The 15,409-nt window shown below is 42.7% G+C and overlaps 2 non-coding genes across 2 annotated transcripts; both read left to right on the top strand.

Annotated features, from left to right (window-relative positions):
• The first annotated feature begins 14,274 nt into the window (after positions 1-14,274).
• trnai-aau (transfer RNA isoleucine (anticodon AAU)) lies at positions 14,275-14,348 on the top strand. The gene has a single exon. It is a non-coding gene; the product is annotated as a tRNA-Ile (tRNA).
• A 756-nt stretch (positions 14,349-15,104) lies between these two features.
• On the top strand, positions 15,105-15,177 carry trnak-cuu (transfer RNA lysine (anticodon CUU)). Its single transcript has one exon. It is a non-coding gene; the product is annotated as a tRNA-Lys (tRNA).
• Positions 15,178-15,409: the final 232 nt, after the last annotated feature.

The raw sequence follows: 15,409 nt of genomic DNA, 5'->3' as shown, positions 1-15,409 counted from the left end.
TCTCCGAAAGCTTGTGATTTTAAAATAAATTTGTTGGACTATAACCTGGTGTTGTAAGATTCCTTACATTTGTCCACCCCAGTCCATCACCGGCATCTCCACATCATTACATAATGCCGGCATGGGTTCGATAGGTCGAATGGCCTCCTTCTGTACTGTGTCCATTCTATGATTCTACAATAATTATTATTTTACAAACATTGAACAGCCCATCCCAAAAAGACGGCACCGCTATAAAACAGAGAGACATTTAACCGCCGTGGAAACGTGAATCGAACACGCATCTTTCCGACATTGGAATCGGACGCGCTACCGTTGCGCCACGAGGCCCACATCCAATAGCTGGAGCCGTATCCATAAGAGGGAGATCAGTACCGACCGCCGCACGGACTCACAGAAGCGGAAGCAGCAACAGCAACAGCGCAGGAGCCCCGCTCTCTCATCCAGCCGCTGCCCGGTCCCGGCCTGAGCCCTGTCTGGGAGCCGCCTGCCGGTCTCTCTTCACTGAACGAGATCATTAAAGGCTCCTGCAGCGCTGTCTCGGCGAATAGCAACAGTTCAAAACCGCATTCCAGATGCGACAACAAAACCATCAGTTTTCTGCTGTTCGCCAGCTCCCGGAGTGAGAGAGGCTGCGACATCAGGATTTATGGAGGACCGAAGAGAGTGAAACTTTATTTGGGCTTTAGTGGGAAATCCAGTGAAAGTGAATAAGAGCTCCTGGATTTGAACCAGTGAAATTGCCTGAGCGGGAATCAGATCCAAAGATCAACTGGCAACAGAGCCGTGCAGCCAATGTAAAATTTCGCTGTCACGCAGCCGATTAGCCATCCTTCCAGAACACAGTATCCGTCCATTCTCGCTTTCTTCTACAATATATGATATACAGCGATATCAGATTCAACACTTATTATTTCAAGTCAACAATATTATCCTCTCTTCACCAAATTCGTTTTGAATGTACGACTTGCATTATCATGAAACACTTTGCTGAATGAATTGCTCTGAAGCTCCATAAATGTGGAGACATTGGCTACGAACTCATCAGCTGCGTTTTAACTTTACTTTTCCTACCGTCTCAGCCAGCTGGTGTTGCTGGTTAGATCAGCTTTCACCATTCAAGGAAGCCTGAGAATTCTATCAATTGAATTATTTGGATAATAAATTAAACGATTGAATTATTTGTATAATAAATTAAATCCTTTAATTTATTATATAATTACATTTTAAAATTTATTTATAACAATTAAACACGTGAATTATTTATATAATAAATTATACACTTGAATTATTTATATAATAAATAAACCAATTGAATTATTTCAATTATAAATTAAATTAATGAATTATTTTTATAATAAATGAAACTATTGAATTATTTATATAACAAACTATTGAGTAATTTTTATAATAAATTGAACATTTTAATTATTTTGATAATTAAACATTTGAAGTGTTTATATAAAAATAAACACTTGAATAAATTGTATAATAAATGAAACAGTTAAATTGTTTATACTGTAAATTAAACAATTGAATTATTGATATGATAAAATAAACAATTGAATTATTGATATGATAAAATAAACAATTGAATTATTTGTACATAAAAATAAAGGATTGAACTATTTATACAATAAATTAAACAATTGATTTAGTCATATGATAAATTAATCAATTGAATTATTTAGATAACCAATTAAGCTATTGAATTATTTATATAATAAATGAAACACAAATTATTATAAAAGAAATTAAACAATTGAATTTTGTATGAACAAATTAAAGACTTGTGTTCTTTATATAATAAATTAAACAGTTGATGATATAACAAATTTTAAAAATGAATTATTTATATGATAAATTAAACACGAAGTATTTATGCAATCAATTAAACAATTTCATTATATAATACATTAAACAATTCAATTATTGATATATTAAGTTAAACTATTGAATTATTTATATAAGTTAAACAATTGAATTATTTAGATAATAATTTAAACACATGAATTATTATATAATATATTATACACATGAATAATGTATGTAAAACATTAAACACTTGTCGACAAGAGACAGAGTCAGTGACGGATACAGAGATGCAAGGAAATAAACAAAGAGTATAAATGCCAGGTTCTGCAATCTAGCAGAATTTAAGTTGCTGATTGGGAGATAATACTTCTCGTGTCTTGAAATCTTGAAAGAAAGCATTGGTCGCCCGCCACGGTGGAATGCCTCTCCTGCTTTGAAATAGGTAAACGCGGTCAATTAGCTCTAGTTTATTCATTTGGACATTGAACAGATCGTTAAACAGTAACTCACCGAGTAGAATTCAAACCGGGGCAAGAAAACCCGAGTGGGGTGAGTCCAACGTTTCAAACACGAGGCCATTGCAGCTGCACAAAGTAATTCTTGCACAGCTGTGGGTCAGAATGAGGAGGGGGATCACAGTACCTCCGTCAGACTGCATGTGCTTTAAAAGAGGATTCCAAACGGACACATGCAGCAAATGGCCATGGGAGGATTGGTGGTATTGGCATTGAATTCTCGCCTGCTTATCAAGCGATTCGAGCTTGATACCTGGCCAATGCAGGATCGTTCCAAATTCTGCACCAATGAGGAACACGGGATCAGGAGTCGGCCATCTCGCCCATCGAGTCTGTTCCGCAATTCAGTCCACAAAAAGCAGAACAAATCGAATCCGGCCAATTGCCGCACCATAAGTCTGCTCTCAATCATCAGCAAAGTGATGGAAGGTGTCGTCGACAGCGCTATCAAGCGGCACGAACTCACCAATAAGCTATTAATCGATGCTCAGTTTGGGTTCCACCAGGACAAATAGGCTCCAGATCTCATGACAGCCTTGGTCCTACCATGGACAAAAGAGCTGAATTCCAGAGGTGAGGTGAAAGTGACTGCCCTTGACAGCAAGGCAGCATTTGACCGAGTGTGACATCAAGAAGCCCGAGTAAATTTGAAGTCAATGGGAATCAGGGAGAAAACTCTCCAGTGGCTGGAGTCATACCGAGCACAAAGGAAGATGGTAGAGTTTGTTGGAGGCCAATCATCTCAGCCCCAGGACATGGCTGCAGGAGTTCCTCAGGGCAGTGTCCTAGGCCCAACCATCTTCAGCTGCTTCATCAATGACCTTCCCTCCATCATAACGTCAGAAATGGGGATGTTCGCTGATGATTGCACAGTGTTCATTTCCATTCGCAACCCCTCAGATAATGAAGCCGTCCGAGCCCGCATGCAGCAAGACCTGGACAACATCCAGGCTTGGGCTCATAAGTGGCAAGTAACATTCGCGCCAGACAAGTGCCAGTCAAGAGACTTTCTAACCACGTCGCCTTGACTTTCAACGAGATTACCATCGCAGAATCACTCAAATCAACATCCTGGGGGTGACAACGGATCAGAAACTTAACTGGACCAACCACATAAATACTCTGGCGACAAGAGCAGGTCAGCGGCTGGGTATTCTGTGGCGAGTGAATCACCTCCTCATTCTCCAAAGCCTTTCCACCATCGACAAGGCATAAATCAGGAAGGTGATGGAATAATCTCCACTTGCCTGGATGGGTACAGCTCCAACAACACTCAAGAAGCTCGACACCATCCAGGACAAAGCAGCCCGCTTGATTGGCACCCCATCCTCCACACTAAACATTCATTCCCTTCACCACCGGTGCACAGTGGCTGCAGTGTGTACCTTCCACAGGGTGGACTGCAGCAACTCGCCAAGGCTTCTTCAACAGCACCTCCCAAACCCGCGACCTCTACCACCTAGAAGGAAAAGAGCAGCAGGCACATGGGAACAAAACCGCCTGCACGTTCCTCTGCAATTCACACCCCGTCCCGACTTGGAAATATATCGCCGTTCCCTCGTCGTCACTGGGTAAAAATCCTGGAACTCCCAACCTAACAGCACTGTGGGAGAACCTTCACCACACGGACTTCAGCAGTTGAAGAAGACGGCTCACGACCACCTTCTCAAGGGCAGTAAGGGATGGACAATAAATGCTGGCCTTGCCAGCGACGCCCACATTCTATGAATATTTTAAAAATGTCTGACCTGTGACCTAACTCCCTATAACCGCCTCAGCCCCATATCTCTTCGTAACTTCGGTTAACAAAAACCTGTCAATCTAAGATTTAAAATTTACAATTGAGGTCGCTTCAACTGCCGTTTGCTGAACCGTGTTCCAAACTTCTACCAACCTTTGCGTGTAGAAGTGTTTCCTAACTTTATTCCTGAAAGTCCTGGCTCTAATTTTTACGCTATGTTCCCTCATCATAGACTCCCCAACCAGCGGAAATAGTTTCTCTCTATCTACCCCTTCAGTTCCCCTTAATATCTTGAAACTTCGATCAAATCACCCCTTAATCTTCTGAATTCTAGGGAATGCAACATAGGAACAGGAATAGGCCATTCAGCCCCTCGTTCCTGCTCTGCCATTTGATAAGATCATGGCTGATCTGTGATCTAATTCCATGTACCTGCCTATGGCCCATATCCCTTAATACCTTTGGTTGCCAAAAAGAAACTGTCCATCTCAGATTTAAATTTAGCAATTGAGCTAGTATTAATTGCCGTTCGCGGAAGAGAGTTCCAAACTTCTACAACCCTTTGTGTGTAGAAATGTTTTCTAATCTCACTCCTGAAAGGTCTGGCTCTAATTTTTAGACTGTGCCATCTACTCCTAGAATCCCCAATCAGTGGAAATAGTTTCTCTCTATCCACCCTATCTGTTCCCCTAATAAACTTCGATCAGATCACCCCTTAACCTTCGAAACTGTAGAGAATGCAACCCCAATTTGTGTAATCTCTCCTCGTAACTTAAACCTTGAAGTCCGGGTATCATTCTAGTAAACCTACGCTGCACTGCCTCCAAGGTCAATATGTCCTTCCGAAGGTGCGGTTCCCAAAACTGCACACAGTACTCCAGGTGTGGTCTAACCAGGGTTTTGTACGGCTCTGGCATAACTTCTGCCTCCTTGTACTCTAGTCCTCTAGTTATAAAGGCCAGCATTCCATTAGCCTTCTTGATTATTTTCTGCACCTGATCATGACACTTCAATGATCTATGTACCTGAACCCTTAAGTCCCTTTGGACATTCACTGTTTTTAACTTTTTTACCATTTAGAAAGGACCCTGTTCTATCCTTTTTTGATCCAAAGTGGATGACCTCACATTTGTCTACATTGAATTCCATTTGCCACAGTTTTGCCCATTCACCTAATCTATCAATATCGCTTTGTAATTTTATGTTTTCATCTACATTGCTTACAATGTCACCAATCTTTATGTCATCGGCAAACTTAGATATGAGACTTTCGATGCCTTCATCGAAGTCGTTAATGAATATTGTAAATAATTGAGGCCCTAAGACAGATCCCTGCGGGACTCCACTGGTCACATCCTGCCAATGTGAGTACCTACCCATCCCTACTCTCTGTCGCCTTTCGCTCAGCCAACTTTCTAACCAAGTCCGTACTTTTCCTTCGATTCCATGGGCTTCTATCTTCGCTAACAATCTCTGATTTGGGACCTTATCAAATGCCTTCTGGAAGTCCATATGAATAACATCCATTGTCATTCCCTTGTCCACTACTTTAGTCACCTCTTCAAAAAATTCAATCAGGTTTGTCAAGCACGACCTCCTTTCACAAATCCATGCTGGCTCTCTCTGATTAACTGTAAATTCTCGAGGTGTTCAGTCACCCTATACTTAATTATAGACTCCAGCATTTTCCCCACAACAACCCTAGTTTGTGTAATCTCTCCTCATAATTTAGCGCTGGGAATCCAGATACCATTCTGGTAAATCTATGCTTCATTCCCCCCAAGGCCAATATATCACTCCTAAGGTGCGGTGCTCAGAACTGATCACAGTACTCCAGGTTTGGTCCAACCAGGAACTTTGTATAACTGAAGCATGACTTCTAACCCCTTGTATTCTAACCCTCCAGATATAAAGGCCAACATTCTATTTGACTATTTGATTATTTCCTGTACCTGTCCATGACAGTTTAATGATGTATGTACATAGACCCCGAAGTCCCTTTGGACCTCAAGAGTTTCGAGCAATTCACCATTTATAAAGTATTCTGATGTAACATTTTTAGGTCCAAAGTGGACGGCCTCACACGTGCCTACATTGAAATCAATTTGCCACAGTTTTGCCCATTCACTTAATCTAGTAATATCTCTCTGTAATCTCATTCTTCCACCTACACTGCTTACAATTCTGTCATCGGCAAACTTGGACATGTGATTCTCGATCCCGTCATCTAATATCAATGAGACCGCCTAAATTGGGCTAAATTCACATTCAGCTTCAATCTCCACAGCATCTTGAGACATTTTATTTACTACGTGTGTGTTGCGCTTTGGAAACTTCCACACTCTGTCCTCTGGAGCTCAAATATAATTCAATTCTAATAACTGCAAAGATATCAAAATCCAATTGGTGACTTCGAACACAGAAACAGTGACAAAAAGGGCTCGTCTGGGATTTGAACCCGGGACCTCTCGCATATTCACGTCGTTGAAATACCCGAAGCGAGAATCACACCACCGTCTTCAGCCGATTGGCCATCCTTTCAGACCTCTTCTGTCCATCCAATCTCGTTTTCTATTCCAATGTGCAGCAATATCAAGTTGTACACTAACTATTTCCAGTCACCAATATTAGTCTCTCTTTAAAAAATTCGTTTCCAATGAACGACTTGTTTTATCAAATAAGACTTTTCAGAATTAGTTAATCTGAAGCAACATTGTAATCTGTCTCTGCATCGTCATAGAATATAAGTTACCATCAGTGTACTTCACTTATAACGCTGTTTTCTTTCACTGTGAGGGCGAAGAGACATAAATGTGGAGACATTAGCTCCGAATTTATCAGCTGGGTTGCACCATTACTTTTCCTGCCGTCTCGGTCTTTTTTTTTCATTACCTTTCCCTGCTGGTGTTGCAGGTGAGATCAGCTTTTACCGTTCCAGGATGCCTGAGAAGTCCATCAGGGGACAACATAGAGACAAGAGACAAGGAGAGATAGAGAGATTCATGTAAATAAATGGTGGTTCTGCAAAGTAGCAGAATTTTAGTTGCAGATTGGGCAAGATTCTTTCTTGTGTATTTGAATGTTGCAAGAGTACATTGGGCACCCAATTAAAAGCGCCGGCCACGCTCGAGTATCTCTCATGCTCTGAGAGAGATAAATGAAGTGAATTAGATCCAGTTCATTCATTTGAGCATTGAACGGATCTTTAAACAATAATTCAGCGAGCAGAAATCAAACCTGCGAAGGAAAACTCCATTTGATCTTGAATTTAACGCTTCAACCACTCGGCGATCGCAGCGGCACATGGCAGTATGGCTGTGGATCAGACTGAGTTGGGTGATCACAGGAGCTCTGTCCGACTGCATGTTCTTTCAGATAAGATTCCAAAAGGACACATGCATTTACTGATCATGTAAGTATTGGTGGTTCAGGGGTCGAATTCTCGCTCACCACCTGAAAGGTTTGATTTCTGACCAATGGGGCTCCTTTAGCGTTCCAACAGCATCCACCGAAAATCGGACCACGTGAAACTTTCTTGGCGCCTCATTGGGCAAATCAGGGTCAGTAAATCACAGTTTCGGAGTTTGGATCGCCTCGCGGGTCGAAGGCGCTGCTTTTAGGTCTCCACCTCTCCTCGAGGCGTGGGTTGGATTCTGAATTCCGGCATTTAATCCTTTACAAAGACGGAGATATTTTTTGTTCCTTTGGCTTTGGTAGATTTTTCTGAGCTGTTGATTTGATCCTTCCAGAAAATCAACCCGATATCCGTCCACGGTAGATTTGTTTTCAAGTAAACCAGCAAAAAATATAAGAACGGATTGTCCTTCACAGCAGCTGCTTCGCACTCGGCTCCAAGCAGCTCCACGACCAGCAGCGAAATCTTGCCTTGCTCTCTGAATACATTAATTACTTTGCTACAATCGGCGGTATCGAGCATCAGCAAGTGAACAACAGCAGAACGGAAAACCACATTAATCATGAATGATGCTGAGAAGAGCCCGAGCCTGTGGAAGACAGACCAGGTTACCGGAAAGAAATAGCCACCCCGAGCTTCAGGAAGCAGGGAGAGCCTGTCTGTCTGACTGACTGGGAGAAGATTTTTTGCCTGAAAGTGAATGCGGTTTGAAGTGTTGCAGCTCGATGGCACTCCCTGCTGGTGAGGAGAGGCAAATGCTCCAGCGAAACAGCCGTGTTCGAGCAGACACAGAAAGCCTTAAGGTTTGAGAAAGGAAAAGAGGCGTCCTGTGCCACAGCGCCAAAATGTTAAGCTGTCAACTTACGAGAGCGGCCTTGAGCTAATTGCTGCTTGATCGCTCCTTTGAGACGGAATTTAACCAACGATCATAAAGATCTACTCCTTTGAAGTGTTCTGTTCGACCAGCAAAGCTGTCGTCGGCCGGAAAAAAAACGTACCTCTCTTTGGTAATTGTTCAGTGAGCGCCTTTTGATGCCCTCAGACTCGTGGTGTCCCGTGCTCATGACCGAGGCTGACTCGGGACCTGTTCATCTCGCAGCGCTGTGAGAGTGTGCGCTGCTGCTTACCTTCTGCAATCTGAGCCAGCGGTGCAGTAAATAACGCATCTTCTAATAGGTTTAAAACATTATAGGTTCGACTCTAACTCAGTTTAAAGGCTTCTGATTTTTTTGTATTACTTTATGACTTACAATGTGTAAAATGATAAAAATTCATCACATGCAAAGAGCAAAAATCTTATTAAAGTTTTGACTGTCTCTGGATGACCATGTCAGTATCTCCTTCAGTCTGAAATAAAAACGTATCTGTTGATTAATGTTGATTCAAACAATGATGCAACGACGAACTGCGATTAATTTGCTTCATGCAGTTAATTCAATAGGTTCTTAATTCTTGTATAACGTTCATTCCCTGACTGGGAATCGAACCACGTGGCGGTGAAATCACCGAATTCGAACCACCAGCCCACCGGGGAGTTCTCAACATTCCGCACCAGACACTGTGGAACTGATGACATTTATTTCTCTTTCACTCTTTCGTGATTCATTCAGCTCTGTGTTTATTCTCAGGCCTCTGATCTCTCCATTCCTTTCAGCATTTAATTCCGGATATTCTTGTAGTTAAATATGAATAAGATACCATATCTCACAGCCCCGGTATAATTGCTGTTTCTCTCTGCAGTTCTGTACAAAATCAAACTGTACGCAGATACCGACAGTCTCTCTCTCTCTCTCACTCCCCACAGAAGCAGCAGGAGATGCCACTTTAAACTGCCAGTTGCTTCAAACGATGCCCGATAGACCTGCGTTGTCTTGTAGCTTTCCCAGGAGCTACATTTGATTCGGTGCGTTAATTTTGGGAAATTGAATGAAATTCACCGGTAGCTTGTGGTAGTATATTACCTCACTTTCTATTTCGTGTATATGGCTACTTGCACTTGGTGCTGTCATTGACTGAACATCACCTTTTGTCCCGATCGTAGTTCGAATAGAAAATGCTGTTTTGTGCGAGCAGCTTGCCTGGCCCGAAAATGACAAGTGGGAAAGGCCGCGTTGGTCTGCTTGTTCACAGCAAAGAATGTTCAGCGTTACCTTGTGATCTAGTGTTTAGCATTGGGCGCTTTCATCGCCACGACAACAGTTCGATTGGTGTCTGTCTCAACATCTGCCGATTATACGCTCTTCCAAAAGTACACTGTACTCAAATTGCTGATTTTTTTCACTGTGAGGGCGAAGAGACATTAGTGGACATTAGTTATGAATTCATCAGCTGGGTTGCAACTTTGCTTCTCCTACCGTCTCAGTCTTCCTATCTTTACACTTCTCTGCAGATTCAATCATCCTTGGCCGTTTAATAAAGCCTGAGAGGTCCATGAGGTGAAAACACAGAGAGTCAAGACACAGATTAAAGTATAGAAACAAAGATCAAGTTCTGCGAACGAGCAAGAATTTAACATGGAATTCGGGAGAGATTCCTTCAAATGTCTTGTAAGAGACTATTGGACACTCGTCTGCTGAAATATCTGTTTGAAGGAGAGAAATGTGGTTGGTTAAATGTGGTTCATACTTATTTGAGCTTCAAACAACATTGAAAAACTGGACCTCGCTCAGAATCAATCGTCAAATATTCCAAAGCGAGAATCACACTCCAAGCCTAACAAGCCATCGGTAACAAACCACCGGTAATAAACCACCGGTAATAAACCACTGCAGCCAAGGGACAGAGACAGGCCTGTGACAAAAGGCGAAGGCAGGAACTCAGAAATGTGGCACTTCAGGGCCACAAATGGGCAGACAGTCACAGTCATTGATTCTGACACACGGCCCGGTAGTTGTTCAGTCAGTCGGGGAGCGAGGCCTGCAGCCAGCAAACAAAAAGCCTGAGAATAAGACAGAGACCCAATCAAACGGATAAACAGACAGATAGACGGACAAGTGAGTTAGATCCAGTTCATTCATTTGAGCGTTGAACGGATCTTGAAACAATAATTCAGCGAGCAGAAATCAAACCTGCGAAGGAAAACTCCATTTGATTTTGAATTTAACGCTTCAACCACTCGGCGATCGCAGCGGCACGTGGCAGTACTTACATGGCTGTAGATGCTACTTTAAACTACCAGTTGCTTCAAACGATGCCCGATAGACCGGCGTTGTCTTGTAGCTTTCCCTGGAGCTTCATTTGATTCGGTGGGTCAAGTTTGGGAAATTGAATGATTTTCACCGGCAGCTTGTGGTAGTATATTACCTCATTTTCATTACCGGTAATGAACCACTGCAGCCACTGCAGAATTCGGTGCCACCCACGGCCGATCGGCCATCCTTTCAGACCTCTTCTATCCATCCAATCACGTTTTCTATTCCGATGTAGAGAAATGGCGAGTTGCAAACTAACTATTTCCTCCGTTCTATTTCGCAAACATATCACTGAACAAAACTTCACAAGTCACTCAGGAAAAATAATTCAGTTCAAAATCATGAGCTTCCGAAGGACCTGCGAGGACAGACTGACCAAACCTGCGTTCAGTCGTGAAGCTTGTGGGTGTGTTGTGATCCGAAGGGACAGAGACAGGCCTGCGACACAGAGCGAATGCAGGAACTTAGAAATGTGGGCATAAATGGGCAGACAGTCAGTCACAGTCATTGATTCTGACACACGGCCCGGTAGTTGTTCAGTCAGTGGGGGAGCGAGGCCTGCAGCCAGCAAACAAAAAGCCTGGCCTGAGAATAAGGCCGAGACCCAATCAGACGGATAAACAGACAGACAGATAGACAGACAGACATCTGACTCAACGTCAAAACGCAGCGTGATCGAATCACGTTGCGGTGATATCATTTTCACAGTAGCTCAGGGTCCTGCCCACAGGTTTTATAGCGGGGCAGTGTTTTATGGATGGGCTGTTCATTGTTAGTAAAATAATATTGATCGGAATTTAATTTGTTACATTAAAGTGCTCTTTGTTTGTTAATTTTGATCTACATCCTCGACAATATATACAGAAAAAAGTATCAATGTTTAATTTACGTGGTTTATTCAATATTCGTTGGAAAATCTTGTCAGCTGGTGTAAAAATAAACACAAACTACCCAACACGCGGGTAAGCCCATAAAGCTAATATGTGTACATGGCCGTTTAGCTCAGTTGGTTAGAGCGTGGTGCTAATAACGCCAAGGTCGCGAGTTCGATCCCCCTACGGGCCATATGGTTTCTATTGCAATATTTTGTTAACTTTTAAAAGTTTGGCAGACTTTCGAAACAAGCGAATCCACACAAAATGTCATAAGGTTAATTTTGTCGAGTGACATCCATTGATATATTTTCTGATCTATCTTTTTGAAGTCCAAAGTGGACGGCCTCACACTTGCTTACGTTGAAATCCATTTGCCGCAGTTTTGCCCATTCACTTAATCTCGTAATATCTCTCTGTAATCTCATTCTTCCATCCACACTGCTTATAATTCTGTCTATCTTTGTGTCATCGGCAAACTTGAATATGTGGTTCTCGATCCCGTCATCTAATATCAATGAGACCGCCGAAATTGAGGGAAATTCAGATTCAGCTTCAATCTCCACAGCATCTTGAGACATTTTATTTACTCCGTGTGTGTTGCGCCTTGGAAACTTCTGCACTTTGTCCTCTGGAGCTCAAATATAATTCAATTCTCACAACTGCAAAGATGTCAGAATCCAATTGGTGACTTTTCACGAAAAAGCAGTGCGCTAACAGGGCTCGTCTGGAATTTGAACCCAGGACCTCTCGCATATTTCATTAGAAAAACGCCAAAAGCGAAAATCATACCCCTACGCCCAAAGCGAGAATCATACCCCTAGATCAACGAGCCGCTTGCTCGAAAGGCCTGCAGCCGTTCTAAAATTTCACCATTGTCTTCAGCCGATCGGCTATCCTTTCCAACCGCTTCTGTCCACCCAATCTCGTTTTCTATTCCTATATGAAGCAATATCAAGTTGTACACTTCCTATTTCCATTCACCAATATTAGCCTCTCATTACTAAATTCGTTTACAATGTACGACTTGTTTTTTCAAACAATACTTTTCAGAATTAGTTAATCTGAAGCTACATTGGCATCTGTCTCGGCATCGTCAGAGGATACAAGCTGCCATGAGTATATTTTACTCACATTGCTGTTTTCTTTCACTGTGAGGGCGAAGAGACAAAAATGTGGAGACATTAGCTACGAATTTATCAGCTGGGTTGCACCTTTCCTTTTCAGACCGTCTCAGTCTTTATTTTCTTTCCCTTTCCCTGCTGGTGTTGCAGGTTCGATCAGCCTTCACCGTTCCAGGAAGCCTGAGAAGTCCATCAGGGGACAACATAGAGACAAGAGACAGGGAGAGATAGAGAGATTCATGAAAATAAAGTCGAGTATAAATGGGTGGTTCTGCAAAGTAGCAGAATTTTAGTTGCAGATTGGGCAAGATTCTTTCTTGTGTGTTTGAATTTTGCAAGAGTACATTGGGCACCCAATTAAAAGCGTCGGCCACGCTCGAGTATCTCTCATGCTCTGAGAGAGATAAATGAAGTGAGTTAGATCCAGTTCATTCATTTGAGCATTGAACGGATCTTTAAACAATAATTCAGCGAGCAGAAATCAAACCTGCGAAGGAAAACTCCATTTGATCTTGAATTTAACGCTTCAACCACTCGGCGATCGCAGCGGCACATGGCAGTACTTGCATGGCGGTAGATGCTACTTTAAACTGCCAGTTGCTTCAAACGATGCCCGATAGACCGGCGTTGTCTTGTCGCTTTCCCACGAGTTTCATTTGATTCGGTGGGTCAAGTTTGGGAAATTGAATGATTTTCACCGGCAGCTTGTGGTAGTATATTACCTCATTTTCATTACCGGTAATCAACCACTGCAGCCACTGCAGAATTCGGTGCCACCCACAGCCGATCGGCCATCCTTTCAGACCTCTTCTATCCATCCAATCACATTTTCTATTCCGATGTAGAGAAATGGCGAGTTGCACACTAACTGTTTACTCCGTTCTCTTTCGCAAACATATCACTGAACAAAACTTCACAAGACACTCAGGAAAAATAATTCAGTTCAAAATCATTAGCTTCCGTAGGACCTGCGAGGACAGACTGACCAAACCTGCGTTCAGTCGTGAAGCTTGTGGGTGTGTTGTCATCCTAAGGGACAGAGACAGGCCTGCGACACAGAGCGAAGGCAGGAACTCAGAAATGTGGCCATAAATGGGCAGACAGTCAGTCACAGTCATTGATTCTGACACACGGCCAGGTGGTTGTTCAGTCAGTCGGGGAGCGAGGCCTGCAGCCAGCAAACAAAAAGCCTGGCCTGAGAATAAGGCAGAGACCCAATCAGACGGATAAACAGACAGACAGAAAGACAGACAGATATCTGACTCAACGTCAAAACGCAGCGTGATCGAATCACGTTGCGGTGATATCATTTTCACAGTAGCTCAGGGTCCTGCCCACAGGTTTTATAGCGGGGCAGTGTTTTATGGATGGGCTGTTCATTGTTAGTAAAATAATATTGATCGGAATTTAATTTGTTACATTAAAGTGCTCTTTGTTTGTTAATTTTGATCTGCATCCTCGACAATGTTTTCAGAAACAAGTAACAATGTTTAAGGGATGTGGTTTGTTCAACATTCGTTCAAAAACCCTGTCAGCCGGTTTAAAAATAAACACAAGCTACCCAACACGTGGGTAAGCCCATAAAGCTAAGCTGTCTACATGGCTGGTTAGCTCAGTTGGTTAGAGCGTGGTGCTAATAACGCCAAGGTCGCGGGTTCGATCCCCGTACGGACCATGAGATTTTGGTAACTTTTAAAAGTTTGGCGGACTTTTGAAACAAGCGAATTCGCACAAAATGTCATGAGGTTAATTTTTTGGAGTAACATCCATTAATATGTTTTCTTATCTATCTTTTTGAGGTCCAAAGTGGACGGCCTCACACTTGCTTACGTTAAAATCCATTGGCCGCAGTTTTGCCCATTCACTTAATCTCGTAATATCTCTCTGTACTCTCATTCTTCCATCTGCACTGCTTATAATTCTGTCTATCTTTGTGTCATCTCTCTCGATGTTGGCGGAATCCATAATGAGGGGTTTTAATCTTGAAATTGGAGACAGACCATTCAGGCAAGAAATCAGGAATTACTTTAGCAAACAAAATACGGCCGAAAGCTGGAACTCTCTCGGCCAAAAGGATGTGGATTGTGGCTCAATTCAAATTTTCAAGACTGATATTGATAGATCATTTCTCGGTTTGGGTTCCAAGGGATTTGTGTCCAAGGCGGGGATGGAGAGTTGAGTTGCAGATCACGTCATGATCGAATTGAATGGCACAGCAGGAAGAGGGGCTGAATGGCCCTCTCCTGTTCCGATGTTCCTTTTCAGCTCAGCGTGGTGCTGAATGACGTGCAAACGGCATCAGACTGACTCCAGAATGAAAATCAGGTGCACAGAAGGAGAAACCCTGAGATTGCAGAACGAACTGAACCCCTGCAGCAAAGCCAACAGCTGTCTCTCTACAATAATAGAATGGGAAGAATTTTAGCAACCAGCCCGGCTTGCTCAGTCGGTAGAGCATGAGACTCTTAATCTCAGGTGCGTGGGTTCGAGCCCCACGTTGGGCGATTTGTGTTCTATTTTGCACAATGGGTAATAAAATTTTCAAATTGCAACCTCTTTTCTCGAGTTCATGAAATCCAGTTAAAAAACAGACACAACACTGAGCTGTGTGAAATGAAACCTTGAGCGTTGCCAAATATCCAGTCTCTCCCGATTCTACCTTCTCATTCCCTCCAGATGGGACACGGCAGATTATCGGTTCAATCGGCTTCATTTATTGCTGTGATCAAAAATGTT

Source organism: Heptranchias perlo, chromosome 20 (assembly GCF_035084215.1).
Source record: "Heptranchias perlo isolate sHepPer1 chromosome 20, sHepPer1.hap1, whole genome shotgun sequence".
NCBI lineage: Eukaryota > Metazoa > Chordata > Chondrichthyes > Hexanchiformes > Hexanchidae > Heptranchias > Heptranchias perlo.
This window is presented reverse-complemented; position numbering and strand designations above follow the sequence as displayed.